Source organism: Oncorhynchus nerka, linkage group LG22 (genome assembly GCF_034236695.1).
Source record: "Oncorhynchus nerka isolate Pitt River linkage group LG22, Oner_Uvic_2.0, whole genome shotgun sequence".
NCBI classification, from domain to species: Eukaryota; Metazoa; Chordata; class Actinopteri; order Salmoniformes; family Salmonidae; genus Oncorhynchus; species Oncorhynchus nerka.
Window position 1 is genome coordinate 62444867 of NC_088417.1, and position 18239 is coordinate 62463105.

The 18239-nt window shown below is 44.4% G+C and overlaps 1 protein-coding gene and 1 long non-coding RNA gene across 2 annotated transcripts in view; both read right to left on the reverse strand.

Annotated features, from left to right (window-relative positions):
* LOC135563707 (uncharacterized) overlaps positions 1–18239 on the reverse strand; it is a 39441-nt gene that overhangs the window by 15856 nt on the left and 5346 nt on the right. The window lies entirely within an intron of this gene.
* On the reverse strand, positions 7973–11483 carry LOC135563798 (uncharacterized). The gene is made up of 4 exons (XR_010460527.1): positions 10133–11483; positions 9852–10004; positions 9694–9770; positions 7973–9458 (listed from the first exon to the last, which is right to left on the reverse strand). It is a non-coding gene; the product is annotated as an uncharacterized LOC135563798 (long non-coding RNA).

An 18239-nucleotide genomic window follows, 5' to 3' on the forward strand; every position in this document is an offset into this window, starting at 1 on the left:
AACATCACTACTCTGGACGGCTCTGACTTAGAATACGTGGACAACTACAAATACCTAGGTGTCTGGTTAGACTGTAAACTCTCCTTCCAGACCCACATCAAACATCTCCAATCCAAATTTAAATCTAGAATTGGCTTCCTATTTCGCAACAAAGCATCCTTCACTCATGCTGCCAAACATACCCTTGTAAAACTGACCATCCTACCAATCCTCGACCTCGTCGATGTCATTTACAAAATAGCCTCCAATACCCTACTCACCAAATTGGATGCAGTCTTATCACAGTGCCATCCGTTTTGTCACCAAAGCCCCTTATACTACCCAACATTGCGACCTGTACGCTATTCTCATTGGCTGGCCCTCGCTTCATACTCGTCGCCAAACCCACTGGCTCCATGTCATCTACAAGACCCTGCTAGGTAAAGCCCCCCGTTATCTCAGCTCGCTGGTCACCATAGCATCACCCACCTGTAGCACGCGCTCCAGCAGGAAAATCTCTCTGGTCACCCCCAAAACCAATTCTTTCTTTGGTCGCCTCTCCTTACAGTTCCCTGCTGCCAATGACTGGAACGAACTACAAAAATCTGTGAAACTGGAAACACATATCTCCCTCACCAACTGTCAGAGCAGCCCACAGATTACTGCACCTGTACATAGCCCACCTATGATTTAGCCCAAACAACTACCTCTTTCCCTACTGTATTTATTTAGCTCCTTTGCACCCCATTATTTTTATTTCTACTTTGCACATTCTTCCACTGCAAATCTACCATTCCAGTGTTTTACTTGCTATATTGTATTTACTTTGCCACCATGACCTTTTTTGCCCTTACCTCCCTTATCTCACCTCATTTGCTCACATCGTATATAGACTTGTTTATACTGTATTATTGACTGTATGTTTGTTTTACTCCATGTGTAACTCTGTGTCGTTGTATGTGTCGAACTGCTTTGCTTTATCTTGGCCAGGTCGCAATTGTAAATGAGAACTTGTTCTCAACTTGCCTTCCTGGTTAAATAAAGGTGAAATAAATAAATAAAATAAAGACCATATTCAAATGAATAAAAACAAAAATAGAAAACGGTTATTTAATCAAGAGATTAAATTAAAAAATGACTACAATAAGTGCTACAATAAGTGCCTATTAAGTAAAGGCTATATATATGTTATATATATTTTTATTTATTTTTTATTTTAATTTATTTTTATCTCCCCAATTTTCGTGGTATCCAATTGGTAGTTACAGTCTTGTCTCATTGCTGCACACTCCCTACGGTCTCGGGAGAGGCGAAGGTAGAGAGCCATGCGTCCTCCGAAACACGACCCTGCCAAGCTGCACTGCTTCCTGACACAATGCCCACTAAACCCGGAAGCCAGCCACACCAATGTGTCGGAGGAAACACCGTACACCTGGCGACCGTGTCAGCATGCATGCGCCCAGCCCGCCACAGGAGTTGCTAGAGCACAATGGGACAAGGACAGGGGAGAAATAATCACGAGAGTGATACGGTGTTGTATTCTCAAGTCAACATTTAGTTCAATGAGAAAAGACCGGGAATTTCCCCAGGAATATGGGTGGAGACCAGAGCAATCGATCTCCGGCTCATAGATTAAGAGCATTTCGTAGATCACAGATTAACACTTTTAGGCACCACAAAATAACGTAATCAATATAACGTTTACACATTACTCTCACAATTCGTACCCTTTGACAGATTTGAACTTTAACACAATTATATGAATGTTATCAATCTCTATCAACTAATACTGAATGCATCTTTTTAACCTTAGATGTATTAAGATCCTCACATACTATGAATTTACTAATACTTTTCAATGTATAACAGGCTATGAATATGTCCTTTAAGCTGTCACACTAGAAGCATGTGTTTCAGACATAAGGAAGTGGATGGCTGCAAACTTTCTACTTTTAAACTCGGACAAAACAGAGATGCTTGTTCTAGGTCCCAAGAAACAAAGAGATCTTCTGTTGAATCTGACAATTAATCTTAATGGTTGTACAGTCGTCTCAAATAAAACTGTGAAGGACCTCGGCGTTACTCTGGACCCTGATCTCTCTTTTGAAGAACATATCAAGACCATTTCAAGGACAGCTTTTTTCCATCTACATAACATTGCAAAAATCAGAAACTTTCTGTCCAAAAATTATGCAGAAAAATTAATCCATGCTTTTGTCACTTCTAGGTTAGACTACTGCTCTACTTTCCGGCTACCCTGATAAAGCACTAAATAAACTTCAGTTAGTGCTAAATACGGCTGCTAGAATCCTGACTAGATCCCAAAAAATGGATCATATTACTCCAGTGCTAGCCTCTCTACACTGGCTTCCTGTCAAAGCAAGGGCTGATTTCAAGGTTTTACTGCTAACCTACAAAGCATTACATGGGCTTGCTCCTACCTATCTCTCTGATTTGGTCCTGCCGTACATACCTACACGTACGCTACGGTCACAAGACGCAGGCCTCCTAATTGTCCCTAGAATTTCTAAGCAAACAGCTGGAGGCAGGGCTTTCTCCTATAGAGCTCCATTTTTATGGAACAGTCTGCCTACCCATGTCAGAGATGCAAACTCGGTCTCAACCGTTATGTCTTTACTGAAGACTTATCTCTTCAGTGGGTCATATGATTGAGTGTAGTCTGGCCCAGGAGTGGGAAGGTGAACGGAAAGGCTCTGGAGCAACGAACCGCCCTTGCTGTCTCTGCCTGGCCGGTTCCCCTCTTTCCACTGGGATTATCTGCCTCTAACCCTATTACAGGGGCTGAGTCACTGGCTTGCTGGGGCTCTCTCATGCCGTCCCTGGAGGGGGTGCGTCACCTGAGTGGGTTGATTCACTGATGTGGTCATCCTGTCTGGGTTGGCGCCCCCCCTTGGGTTGTGCCATGGCGGAGATCTTTGTGGGCTATACTCAGCCTTGTCTCAGGATGGTAAGTTGGTGGTTGAATATATCCCTCTAGTGGTGTAGGGGCTGTGCTTTGGCAAAGTGGGTGGGGTTATATCCTTCCTGTTTGGCCCTGTCCGGGGGTGTCCTCGGATGGGGCCACAGTGTCTCCTGACCCCTCCTGTCTCAGCCTCCAGTATTTATGCTGCAGTAGTTTGTGTCGGGGGGCTAGGGTCAGTTTGTTATATCTGGAGTACTTCTCCTGTCCTATTCGGTGTCCTGTGTGAATCGAAGTGTGCGTTCTCTCCTTCTCTCTTTCTTTCTCTCTCTCGGAGGACCTGAGCCCTAGGACCATGCCCCAGGACTACCTGACATGATGACTCCTTGCTGTCCCCAGTCCACCTGGCCATGCTGCTGCTCCAGTTTCAACTGTTCTGCCTTATTATTATTCGACCATGCTGGTCATTTATGAACATTTGAACATCTTGGCCATGTTCTGTTATAATCTCCACCCGGCACAGCCAGAAGAGGACTGGCCACCCCACATAGCCTGGTTCCTCTCTAGGTTTCTTCCTAGGTTTTGGCCTTTCTAGGGAGTTTTTCCTAGCCACTGTGCTTCTACACCTGCATTGCTTGCTGTTTGGGGTTTTAGGCTGGGTTTCTGTACAGCACTTTGAGATATCAGCTGATGTACGAAGGACTATATAAATTGATTTGATTTGATTTGATCAAAGATGTGTGTACACGTGAGAGACTTGCTATAAAGAAGTGTGGGGGCATGCTCTCCCAAAGGAAGGAGGTCTCAGCTGACTCACGTTCTTCTGTAGCAACTTTAATCCAACACCGAGCGACAACATCGAGAGGTTTGGACATCTTGGCTTTGCACTTAAGGTGTTGGCTTGACAGTTGATGGACCCAGGTCCAAAACCTGTTTTGGGGCGACCGCCTGAATTCACTAAAATATAGCAACAAAACGTGTGATTTGATCTGAACTGGCAGATCTGTGACCAACCCCTTCAGAAAAACAAATTCCCTTTGTTCCCCGTAACATGGACTAATAAAGTTGTTATGGCGCCAGAGAGGATGGCTGCCGTTTTATTGGCTCTTAACCAACCATGCTATTTTGTTTGTTTTTTCGCTTTGATTGAAACTTATTTTGTACATAATGTTGCTGCTACCGTCTCTTATGACCGAAAAGAGCTTCTGGACATCAGAACAGCGATTACCCACCTTGAATTAGACAAATAATTTTTGTTTAATGAGTCAGACGAGAGGGATTTACTCCAGACACCTGAACAGGCCCTCATCCCCGTCATTTGTAGGAAAAAATATGTAGATTTCGCAGAAGGAGATCGGGGTGGCACGTGAGGATTTATCGACGAGTGGCTAATCTGCCTCGCCATCCGTACTGTTAGCCAACGTACAATAGCTGGAAAATAAATGGGACAAACTAAAAGCACGTATATCCTACCAACGGGACATTAAGAACTGTAATATCTTATGTTTCACAGAGTCGTGGCTGAACGACATCATAACATACAGCTGGCGGGTTTGACACTATCGGCAGGATAGAAAAGCATCCTCTGGTAAGACAAGGGGTTGCGGTCTATGTATATTTGTAAACAACAGCTGGTGCCCGATATCTAAGGAAGTCTCAAGGTTTTGCTCGCCTGAGCTAGAGTATCTCATGATAAGCTGCAGACCACACTATCTACCTAGAGAGTTTTCATCTGTATTTTAGGTAGCTGTCTACACATCACCACAGATCGATGCTGGCACTAAGATCGCACTCAATGAGCTGTATACCGCCATAAGCAAACAGGAAAACGCTCATCCAGAGGCGGCACTCCTAGTGGCCGGGGACATTAATGGAGGGAAACTTAAATCAGTTTGACCTCATTTCTACCAGCATGTTAAATGTCCATCCAGAGGGGGAAAAAAACTTTAGAACAACTTTACTCCACACACAGAGATGCGTACAAAGCTCTCCCTTGCCCTCCATTTGGCAAATCTGACCATCATTTTAACCTCCTGATTCCTGCTTACAAGCAAAAATTAAAGCAGGAAGCATTGGTGACTCGGTCAATAAAAAAGTGCTCAGATGAAGCAGATGCTAAACTACAGGACTGTTTTGCTTGCACAGACTGGAATATGTTCCTGGGATTCTTCCGATGGCACCACATCAGTCACCGGCCTCATCAATAAGTGCATCGATGACGTCGTCCCCACAATGACTGTACGTACATACCCCAACCAGAAGCCATGAATTACAGGCAACATCTGCACTGAGCTAAAGGGTAGAGCTGCCTCTTTCTCAAGGAGCGGGATTCTAACCTGGATGTGTTGTGTATTGATATTCTAGTGTTGTCCCATTAGGGTACCTGTAAATCCCCCTTGCTTACCTACGTTGAAATGCTTGGAATGTTCTCCCTGTGAAATGTATTAAACAATGCCCACGTTCATTTCTACTCCCGTCTCATGTCCTGTCCTTACATTAGTTGTATAAGTAATACAGTGTGCTATACAACAAAACTGGCGACGAGGAAGAAACGTTCTCACGTTTGTGCTCATCTTCTGCAGAAAGTCTGAGGTAAATTTGTTTTAAAAAATTGCTGTAGAAAGGCGCAAACAAAACGTGGATCTAGCCAGTCGAGTGATGCTAGCTAGCCTTTGATGTCACAGCAACGAGAGCCTCGAGGGATAGGAAGAGTTTCACTGCGGGAGAAAGTGAAGTCAGCGTGAGTTAAAAGAAAGGAAAAAAAGGGACTGGGAGTAAAGGATCGTCTGAAAAGTGTGAGAGAGAAAAATAAACTGAAAATGTCTGCATTGATTGGAAATATAGGAACATTTGATGAATCTGTGGAACAAGAGTTCTTACACAGAACGTTTTGAGTACTTTGTGTTGGCAAATGGAATTAAAGCAGAAGTCGTTGTGCCAACATTTTTGACTGTTATGGGAGGAAAAACATTCAATCTACTGCGCAGCCTAGTAACGCCTGAAAAACCTGGTGATGAATCATATGATGAAATTGTGGCTACCTTAAAAGGACATTATTCTCCCAAACCACTGATAATGGCAGAGAGATTCCGGTTTCATAAGAGAAATCAAGAGGAGGGGCATCAATCTCACAGTTTGTGGCTGTATTGAAACAGTTATCTGAACACTGTGAATTTGGGCGATCAATGAGTGACACTTTACGTGATAGGTTAGCGTGTGGCATGCGCAGCGAGGCAATTCAGAAACGCCTTTTGACTGAGAGTAACTTAACATTGCAGAGAGCAATAGAAGCGAGTACGTCAATTGAAATGGCAAATAAAGACGCACAACAGCTAAGTGCATCGACCAAAGTGCATAAGGTGTCTACGGAGTTAAAAAACAAGGCAGGAGGTGGGAAGCCATGCTATCGCTGTGGGAAACCAGGTCACCAAGCAGAGGAGTGTTGGTGCAGAGACTTAGACTGCAGAAGTTGTGGAAAAAAGGGTCACATCGAACATGCATGTAAAAACAAAATGACACAATCAAACAAAAGTACTGAACAAAGGAAAAGCGACTTCAGGAAGTACAAAAAGAAAGTGCATAAAATGGAGCACACAGCGGATGAACAAAGTGATACCCTGTCTGAAGGGGAAGAATCTTTGCATGTTATGTCAATTTCAGACAATGGATACTGGGTGACACCACTACTAGATGGAAACGCAGTACGGATGCAAGTGGACACTGGAGCAGCCATATCTTTGCTGTCTGAGGCTGTATACAAGGAGAAACTACATCACCTCACACTACAGCCCACAAAGATGACGCTGAAAACATACACCGGTGAGATTGTTCCAGTGAGAGGAAGTGTGATTGTTACAGTGGAGCTCAACAAACAGAAGGTAAAGATATCACTCTACATTGTGAAAGGCAACCATCCAGCATTGCTAGGACACACATGGCTGGAAAAGATCAAACTAAACTGGCAGGTAATTCACATGGTTGCAAAAGAGGACACAAACCTACAAGGGATATTGAGGAAACACGCGGATGTGGATGTGTTCAAAGGAGACCGTGGCAGTATGAAGGACATAACAGTTAAACTGACCGTGAAACCAGACAGCAAGCCAAAATGCTTCAAAGCTAGACCTGTCCCATACGCCATAAAACCAAAAGTTGAAATTGAGCTAAACAGAGTGGAGAGTGGAGTATTGGACCCAGTGAATGTTAGTGAATGGGCTACACCCGTTGTTCCAGTTCCAAAAAAGATGGATCACTCTGTGGTGATTTCAAAATCACCATTAACCCAGTCTTGACTGCTGAAAAATATCCACTACCCCTCATTGACGACCTCTTTTGTGGTTTAGCTGGAGGACAAAAATTTAGTAAGATAAGTCTATGTCTACAGATGCATGTGGACCAAGAGTCACAAGAACTGTTGACCATAGTGACTCACAAAGGACCTCGATGATCTACTCATCACCGGCATAGACGCGGAGGCAGGAGCACCTGAGAAACCTGAACGCTACACTACAGAGATTGGAGGAGTACGGTCTGAGGGTCCGGAGGGACAAATGCAAGTTTTTCCGTCCCTCTGTTGAGTACCTGGGCCACGTCATCGACAGTTCGGGGCTCCACAAGGCGCCATCGAAGGTAAAGGCCGTTGCGGAAGCTCCATCCCCACAGAACGTGAGTCAGCTGAGATCATTCTTAGGACTGCTGATATACTACGCAAAGTTTGGGCCAAACCTAGCTAACATGTTAAAGCCACTGCTTGAACTTTTGATCAAAACCAAACAGTGGAAGTGGACAGACAGATGTGAGGAGGCCTTCAAGAAAGTGAAAACAGCCTTAGCTCAGTCAGAGGCCCTAACCCACTTCAACCCCAACTTGCCATTACAGTTGGCATGTGATGCATCGCCTTATGGCGTTGATGCGGTTGTCTCACACATCATGCCATCAGGTGAAGAAAAGCCAATTGCTTTCGCATCATGGACCTTAAGTAAAGCCGAGAGCAATTATGCACAGATAGAGCGTGAAGCACTTAACATTTCTTAACTCCAGCCACAATGGCAACAGTTTCTGTTTGGCCAATGATTCACACTGCTGACGCCTCACCTCCATCGTTGGTCCCCACACCGGCATTCCGTCGCTTGCAACCAGCCACGTGCAGCGATGGGCGTTATTGTTATCTGCTCACCAGTACGATATCAACACCAGTGGTGATAACACCAACACCTCAAAGCTCATCACTAAGCTAAGGACCCTGGGACTAAACCCCTCCCTGTACAACTGGATCCTGGACTTCCTGACGGGCCGCTCCCAGGTGGTAAGGGTAGGTAACAACACATCCGCCACGCTGATCCTCAACACGGGGGCACCTCGAGGGTGCATGCTCAGTCCCCTCCTGTACTCCCTGTTCAGTCATGACTGCACGGCCAGGCACGACTCCAACACCATCATTAAGTTTGCCGGTGACAACAGTGGTAGGCCTGATCACCGACAACGACGAGAAAGACTATAAGGAGGTCAGAGACATGACAATGTGGTGCAAGGACAACAACCTCTTCCTCAATGTGATCAAGACAAAGGAGATGATTGTGGACTACAGGAAAAGGAGGACTAACCACGCCCCTATTCTCATCGACGGGGCTGTTGTGGAGCAGGTTGAGAGCTTCAAGTTCCCTGGTGTCCACATCACCAAACTATCTTGGTCCAAACACACCAATAGTCGTGAAGAGGGCACAACAAAGCCTATTCCCCCACAAGAGACTGAAAAGATTTGTCATGGGTCCTCAGATCCTCAAAATTCTATAGCTGCACCATCGAGCGCATCCTGACTGGTTGAATCACTGCCTGGTATGGCAACAGGTCGGACTTTGACCGCAAGGCACTACAGAGGGTAGTGCGTACGGCCCAGTACATCACTGGAGCCAAGCTTCCTGCCATCCTGGACCTCTATACCAGGCGGTGTCAGAAGAAGGCCCAAAAAACTATCAAAGACTCCAGCCACCCTAGTCATAAAATGTTCTCTCTGCTACCATATGGCAAGCGGTACCGGAACGCCAAGTCTAGGTCCAAAAGACTTCTTAACAGCTTCTACCCCCAAGCCATAAGACTCCTGAACAGCTAATCAAATGGCTACCCAGACTTTTTGCACCCGCCCACTGTTATAAGCTGCTGCTACTCTCTGCATAGTCACTTTACCTCTACCTACATGTACATATTACCTCTATTACCTCGACTAACTGGTGCCCCCGACATTGACTCTGTAGCGGTACACCCTGTATATAGCCTCGCAATTGTTAGTTTAATGCTGCTCTCTAATTATTTGTTACTTTTATTTAAATTATCTATTTTTTACTTAACACTTATTTTTCTTAAACTGCATTGTTGGTTAAGGGCTTGTAAATAAGCATTTCACTGTAAGGTTGTATTCAGCGCATGTAACAAATAAAATTGGATTTGAGATGACCTTTGCTGACGAAACAACTTGTGTTAAAGATCTGTCACAAACTACATGCATACCATTTCAGTCCTGGCCAACCAAGCTGTTGAGGTAGTCTTTATGACGTACATAACGCTGAAAGGAGGAAAAGAGAGGAGAGGTCATCGTCATAGAAAATAATCTAACCTGCCTGAAAGGCTATAATAATATTTCATCAGTGTACTGTATGTACATACATAAGGACAAATCTGACATGAGGCCACTTTGGGAAACAAAAACATCTTCCAAGTTTTGATTTTGGGATGAACTATAATACAAGTATTATTACAGTGCACCAACAGTGAATAACACTACACACTCAGTCACTCACGTCTATATATGCACTGTTGCTGTTCCGTCTCCTCTGGTCTGACGCCACACCTCCCTCTTCTCCCCCTCCGTCTCAACCTTGGGTGCAAACACACAGCATCATAACACAGTAAATGGCTGGGAATGTATGAATTCTGCTACCAAGTAAGTAACCCTTACTTGAGCTAGGGGTAAAACATTTTGACTTCAGCAGGTGCGGGTCACTGGCCTGTAGGGCTAATTGCCTTTGTTGAAGTCTGGTTTGATGGTAACCACTCCATTTCCATCTGCTCTTATCGTGCAGACAAGCATTCCTTCTCCTTTTAGCCAAGTCTGAGAAATACAATAATAAAATGCCACTTTTCAATGCCTGAATTGGAATCTACTTCAAAGTTATTACATACAAAGCAGTGTAATAAGTGTATAGGCTACATAGTGGGTTTTCCCCTTGTGCTACTCACTTGCCCGCTGGTCCCAGGTTCCCCATGATGTGCATGGTCTGTACAGGTGTGTTGACCATGTGGCTGGTCTTCACAAAGTCCTCCGAGGGGTCCCAGGTTATCAGCCTGGACTTGGGGATAGTGCGGTCACTGCAGACCAACAGAATACCACAAACACATTTTGCATACAAGGGTATGGTGTAATGTGAACATACCGGTACACTGTTTGTCTTCAAAGCAGCACGACGCATCAATGCTGCTTCAATTACATTCACTTTAATAATAATTCACTTTGGTGAGTAACAGGGACCTACACTGGGCGTCTGTCCTGTCGTCTGTGTCTGACATTGGCCATTCTATGTGCCAGTAAGGTAGGATTGGACTTGACCTGCGTCACCATACTCTGGGAATGCTGTAGTGAGTACATCAAAAACAGCTTTAAAACACTAACGTTTCTTTTGGACAGAAAATAGGTAAATGCTTTGTTTTGAATAATGAAATTGTCACGTCTGCTCCAGCTCCCTCTCTCTGGCGCTCGAGGTCGCCAGGCTGCTCATCATTACGCACACCTGTCACCATTTTTACGCGCACCAGCGCTTCATCGGACTCACCTGGACTCCATCACATCATTGATTACCTCCCCTATACCTGTCACTTCCTCAGTTTCATTCCCATGTCTGCATCGATGTTGTTTTGTTTCTCTTGTCCAGACTCTGTTCGTCTCTAGTTTCATGTCTATTTATTAATAAATCCTCCCCCTATACTTGCTTCCTGTCTCCCAGCGTCTTTGGTTACAGAACCGTTACAGAAATGGAGATTCTGTTGAAAACCACCCCTTCCCAATTGGTGTAGCAGTCAGAATCGGTGTAGGTGAAAATCCTGCAGTTCCATCTGCCCCTGGTCCGCTCCTGAGTCATGATCTCTGTGTGGTATTGTCTCTCCAGCGGAGTCTGGCATACTGACTCACTCTGGAACAAACCCACTTCATATTGTGCACACACACACACACACCTTACTATGCAACATCAAACTATCCTAAACAGTCAATTATTATTTGTTATAAGGACACTGACTGAACAGCTTCTCCTGCCAGCCTACCACTAACTCCTCATCATTTCTGGCTGAAACAAAACCAAGATGTTGTGGTCCATATCTAGTCACCACGAAAATTACATCTACTCAACTAAGAAGCATCTGACATCTTTCTGTTTCAAAACATCTAACATCATCTTCCTGTTTCAAAACAGTGTTAACACCTGATTGAGCCTGTGAGTTGAGGGTGTCCAGCTCAATGCCTCCCCTCTCCTGTTGAGTCCAAACCTGCTGCTGAAGGTGTTGGGAGAGGGCTGCTGTGGAGGTGACTCTCTGAATACGGATCCTGTAAACACCATTGTAAATATAAACAAAGTAAACATGATTCTAGCTAGCTAAATGCCATGTTTTCATGGCAAACTCAGGGATCAGGTCAAGCAATATACTGGGTGTTTATCATCATCTGCTTTGAGAGCTAATGTTACGCCCCTGAAAACAGGGGAGAAATAATCACGAGAGTGATACGGTGTTGTATTCTCAAGTCAACATTTTGTTCAATGAGAAAAAGACCGCGAATTTCCCCAGGAATATGGGTGGAGACCAGAGCAATCGATCTCCGGCTCATAGATTAAAAGCATTTCGTAGATCACAGATTAACACTTTTAGGCACCACAAAATAAAGTAATCAATATAACGTTTACACATTACTCTCACAATTCAAAATCGGCTGGGTCAACTCGGCTGCCCTCTGCAGACACTATTCTGCCCAAATAACGGACCTGGGGTTTAAAGAGATCACACTTACTTGGTTTGAGTTTAATGCCATACTCTCTGAGACGCTGCAAAACTTTTCGCACATCATTCACATGGCTGTTGAATGTTTTACTGAAAACTAGCGTGTCGTCCAGATAAGGAATGCAGATGTTATCCCGGAGCCCTTCCAAACACTCCTCCATACACCGCTGAAAAGCTGCAGGAGCGTTCATGAGGCCGAATGGCATACGTATCCACTCATAGAGTCCCCACGGTGTCACAAATGCTGTCAGTGGTCTGCTTTCTTCAGAGATGAACCCCTGGTGATACGCTTTCCCCTGATCTAAGAGGGAGAACCAGGAATTACCACCTAAACTGTCCATGATGTCTTGGACCCGAGGGATGGGCTGGCGGTCGGGATGTGTCTTTCTGTTCAGATCTCTGTAATCTATACACAACCGGAGGGTCCCGTCCTTCTTACGAACGCACACGACAGGTGAGGAATATGAAGAGTTTGACTTCCTAACCCAGCCCTGGACTATGAGGTCATAAATGTAACCCTTCATCTCCTGATACAGTGGCCTGGGCACTGACATGTATGTGCGCTTTACTGGTTCAGAGTCCTTTAGAGAAATAGTCATTTTCAATCGTTCAATGCAGCCAATGTCATTGTCTGATCTGGAGAAGGAGTGACACTCTTCTCTAAGCATTTGCCTAACAACCTCTCTCTGTTCTTCGGTTAGGTGAGTTAAATCTACTGGTGGATCCCACTGTTCAGTAGCAGTACATGGGGTTTGAACGCTGGTGTGATTCACTGTGGCTGAGGTGACAGTTTTTTCAAAGACTTGGGCAGGTAACACAGTCATAATGGTTTGTACTGTACCGATGATTGTGCGTCCTAGCAGGGCAATGTCGTGGTCAGTGGGGTTAGAGACCTCAAGCAGGATAACTGGAAAAACACCTTTACTGACTCTGACTAGTGTGTCAAAGAACTCAAGGTCATCTGGCCACTGCGGGTTCAGGTCTGGCTGGAAAAGCATTGTCATGTCATCTTTGAAAGGCTGGGAAGCTACACGGCACTCAATCTGAATGCTACTGTGTTTTGGTACAGCAACCTTCTCTTTCTTGGTTTTCACTGCGTATTCATCTGTCTGTTCTGCGCTAACAGCCTGTATAAAAGCTCTCACCTTGTTTCTTTTGAGGCTTGGGAAAGCTGTTTTTACTGTACTGTATCGTTTAGTCTTTTCGGTCATTGTCAAGATGTGCTCGATAACATTGAAACCTATGATGGGATGAGATAGGTGACAGCCTTTCATTACCAGCACTGGGATGATCAGTTCCTTTGTTTGGTCAGTTTCAGAGGCTAGACGAAAAGTTGTTTCAATCCATCCCAGGTACGGCATTTCAGTCCCATTTGCTGCAGTCAACCTTAGATCATCAGGTGAGTCCAGGATTTCTGAAACATCTCTCAGCCTTGCGTTTGGGAGAGATTCCTCTTTCCATCGTTCATCAATGACCGATACCTGAGAGCCTGTGTCCCATAAAGCTTGGAGGTGGTGGAGATTCAGGTGACACTCAATAAGGCACTGTCTGCCGACTAGCGAGGTGACCTTACGGGGTGGCAACCTTGAGCTAGGGATGGTAAGGAGTGGGCATTTTCCTCTGTGCAGGAAAACCTTTCACTGGTAGAGTCACTTTTCAGGTGAGTGCATTTTTCCTTATGTTTAGTCCAATGTTGGTTTTGACATACTTTGGAACAGTACAGTGTCTCTTTACATGATGAACATTGTTTCAGGTTCTCAAATGACTCTTCTCTGGCACAATTTGCACATTTCTGGGACTTTTTGGTAGCTACGGTTAACACTCGTCCCTCAGCGGTAACCCGTTTCCGTTTAAAGGGGCCTCCCTTGATGGTCTGGCTCCCGGATTTTACATCCAGCTTGAAAATGTTCTCCACTCCCACATCGGAAGCAGTGTGTGCAGCGTGCATCTGTTCTGGCCTGCTGGCAGACAAAACACCTCCTTGGAGCTTGAGCAGAGTGGTTGGTATACCGGTTAGGTGCATATTGATGCTGTGCAGGGTCAAGTGCTTGGGACCGACTGTAGTTGCTGTAATACTGCTGCTGGGAAACAGGTGGCTGGGGGTCCCTATCTGGCCTCCTAACTGGGGGTGGGGCATAGGCACAAGGCTGTGACTGAAACATAGGCTGCTGTAATGTCTCCTTAATCTGAGCAATCTCTGCACTGAGACCTTTTAGAGAAGCTACACCTGTCTTAAGTTCAGCTAACTCTGTTAACAGTTCTGCGGGTATCGTAGCTTTGGCTTCCTTCACAGAACACTTTGCAGATGGCATATCCTCTAACTGGACTACACTTACAGTTGTAGCAGGCTGTGGGGCATTAAAACGCTTTTTGTTTCGTCTTTCTCTCTCATTAGCACAAGCAATGTTAAGCTTCTCTAGCAAAACCTCATCTGATGTTTCGCTCTCTAGCAGGAGAGGCTGCATGTCTATCCTGATACTGTCACTCTGGAGACCCGTAAGGACTGTGTGTAAACACATGCTCTGGACTAGAGCAGGGTCATACTTAAGCCCTGATTCTGACTCCTGGGATGCAAACAGTACTTTTTGCCTCAAATCTAAAACGCGCATCAGGAAGCTTTGAGGGGTCTCCTTGCTATGCTGTGCTTCTGAAGCTAGCTGTTTGTAAAGCTCTGTTGCACTCTTCTCTTGGAAGTGGGAACGCAGGATACATCTAAGTGTGGGAAGAGTAAGCTGGGGTTTACCTTCCAAGTAGCTGCGTAGCTGTGAGCCTGGAGAAATAGCCCTGACTACTGCGTCTACTATTTCTACCTCAGGATATCCTCTGTTAAGTCCATTTTCAATCTGATGGGCAAGGCTGGAAAAAATCAGTTTTTCTTTTTGGCCCGGTTCACCTATCTGACCAGAAATTTTAAACTCTTTGCGCCAGTATGAGCTGGGCTGTGCATTGGGTGAGAGCGGCACGCTCCCCTGAAAATTGGCATGGTGTTGGGGCTGACGCAGAGAATCACTGACTTTGGCTGCAGTAATCTGCTCAGTTCCCACCCCTTGTTGTGGGGTTACAGTTCTCATTTCCTCTATTCTGTGATGTGTTCCGGCTGGTTCAATATCATGGTCACCTTGCCCTGTTTTGTTATCTCTGCCACTGATCATCTCTGTCATTTCGTCTCTAAGTAGCAACAATTCCGACATGCCGCCATCTTCTAACTCTGTGACTTCCTCTCTTTCAAGGAACATCATAATGCGAGTCATTAATGCTATGCGGGATTTGTCTTTAACATCTCTTCTCTGTTCGCCTGATATTTCAAGGAAATCACATATCTCTAGTACTTTGTCTTTAGTCAGGGTGTGTAATTCTCCTACTACCTCTTCCTGTAGTTCTTCCAAGGCGCTTGTCATGTTGACAGAACAGGAGGAACTTTTACTGTGCAGGAGTTGACTCTGAATTAGATGGTCCTTACTGTCTCTGATGGTCGATCAATGGCCTCAGTTGACACGTACTTAACCACTAACTTCCAACTTCCCTCGAACAGCAACACTTTCCTCACTGCAGCCTGCCTGAGTTGTTATGTGGAGATTTAGCTGGCTCGGAATTCAGCGACCAGGGTGTGGAAACTGGACATCTGAGCAGCAATCTCAGCGGAGCCTCCAAAAATGTTACGCCCCTGAAAACAGGGGAGAAATAATCACGAGAGTGATACGGTGTTGTATTCTCAAGTCAACATTTTGTTCAATGAGAAAAAGACCGCGAATTTCCCCAGGAATATGGGTGGAGACCAGAGCAATCGATCTCCGGCTCATAGATTAAAAGCATTTCGTAGATCACAGATTAACACTTTTAGGCACCACAAAATAAAGTAATCAATATAACGTTTACACATTACTCTCACAATTCGTACCCTTTGACAGATTTGAACTTTAACACAATTATATGAATGTTATCAATCTCTATCAACTAATACTGAATGCATATTTTAACCTTAGATGTTTTAAGATCCTCACATACTATGAACTTACTAATACTTTTCAATGTATAACAGGCTATGAATATGTCCTTTAACCTGTCACACTAACGTTAGCTAACGGCAGTGTCTTGCTTGTATGGCAATGCAAGGACTAAAAGCCACACAACGGCCAACTGCAACTTACTTAATTGTAAGGTTTTTGACAGCATCCCGGGAACGATAGGCAGCCTCTCCGGTGTCGGTGGTCCAGCCGTCTGCCATGTTGTAACATTGGGAACTTTATTGATGGCTAGCTAACTAGCTAGGTTAGCAACATACACACGCGCGCTATGTATACAGTAGCAGGCAAATTTGCCAATTTTGTAGCAAGTACTTTTCTCAAGCGTCTGCTCGTTGCATGGTAACAACTGTCTGCAAGCATGGTTGGGTTTCTGGCGAGCAATACAACTATTTATTGGTTCACTACCGCCACCTACCGTGGGATACAGTCCAGAGCAACAGAATAAATCCCCCCCACTGATAACAGGTAAGATAATATCAGTATAATAATATTCCCTTGATGTAAAAAGTTTAAGAACCCCTGATGTAATTAATTAAGACAAAAATCTGTCTGACACAAATAACTGCAATTTAAAAAGCTTTATTGGAAATGCACGTTTCAAACAGCACAATTCAAGTACAGATGAGTGTAGCTAAATCAGATACATGCTATTTTAGTTTAAATGTGATGTATTCCTCCAGTCCCAGTTAATTTCTCCTCTTTTGACATGCTTCAGAGCAGATGCATGCTTCACTTCAGTGTACAATGGTCCTGCATTTGCATATCACAGTGTTTGAAGCTTTTACGTTCTGCATCTCCCTGCTGTCTTTCATCTGAAGCCATATCCTCCAAGGTCTAAACAGGTGTAGATTTCCATCTCTGTGTGGGAGACCAGATATTGCAAGGAGACCAGTAAGGGGCCCTCAACTCTTCACTTTGGCCAAAGGAGACCTAAGACCCCAATACCAGTGACACTGCCCTAAGGTTGGTGCTGTCCTTTGGATGAGACTGTTGAGACAGAGGTCTTATCTCTCTGTGGTTACTAAAGATGTCATGGCACTTATGACATGAGTAGAGGTGTTGACCCAGCTTCTCCTGGCTTTATTTCCAAGCCTAAGCATGTAAATCCAACTCATTATCATAGGATGTATGGGGATCAATATCATTTTTATTTAAATAATGCTGCATGACTCAAAATATAAGAATGAGACCAATATATGTATTTTGCTAATCATAGTTCCCGTCTCTGAAATTATGTTTGTGTGTGTTGTAGGAATAACCAATACTCAAAATCTGTGTGTGTGTGTGTGTGGTAGAAGTAATAGTTGGCCATTATTTCTTTGAACATCTCAGTTTGGGCAGCAGCCACTCAAGAAACCTGTCAATCAAAAACCACAGGAGAATAAATAGTATTATAAACTGGGTGGTTCGATCCCTGAATGCTGATTGGCTGAAAGCCGTGGTATATTTAAGCAATAAGGCACGAGGGGGTGTGGTATATGGCCAATATACCACAGCTAAGGACTGTTCTTATGCACAACACAGAGTGCCTGGATACAGCCCTTAGCCGTGGTATATTGACCGTATACCACAAACCCCCAAGGTTTCTTATTGCTATTATGAATTGGTTAACAACGTAATTAGAGCAGTAAAATTAAATACTTTGTCATTTCATTTCATTACATTTCATTATAGTACAACGGTTAGATTTGTCTAATCTTATCAATTTCTTCTTAGCTAGCTACACAGCCGTCTTTGTATCATAGATAATTGCGTAATTATCGTATTTCGTCGTCCTAACGCAGTCTACACTGCCCTGCAGCTAGCCAGCTAGCTAACGTCCACCGTTAGCTAGTCCACCGTCTACCGATTAGCAGCACAACTATTACACTCAACTGAACGACTTGATTAGTGTAGTGTTAGCTAGCTACATAGTTGTCTTTGCTGTCTTCGTACCCAAGATAATTGTGTAGTTTAGAGTGTGTAGTTTTATGTCGTCCTTAACATAGGAGACTCTGCTAGCTAGCCAACAGCTAGCCAACGTCTACCGAACAGAACTTCTGCACTCAACAATCCGGTCGCATTTCGCTTCGCTCCACAGGTAGTATCACATTTTTCATTTCATTTCATTACAGTACAACGGCTTGATTTGTTTGATCGTAGCTAGCTACATAGCTAGCTACATAGCCATCTTTGTATCAAAGATAATTGTGTAGTCTAGAGCGATTTCCTAGGTTAGTTAGCCAGCTATTGTCGTTCTTTTAACGCAACGTAACGTAATCAACACTGCTAGCTAG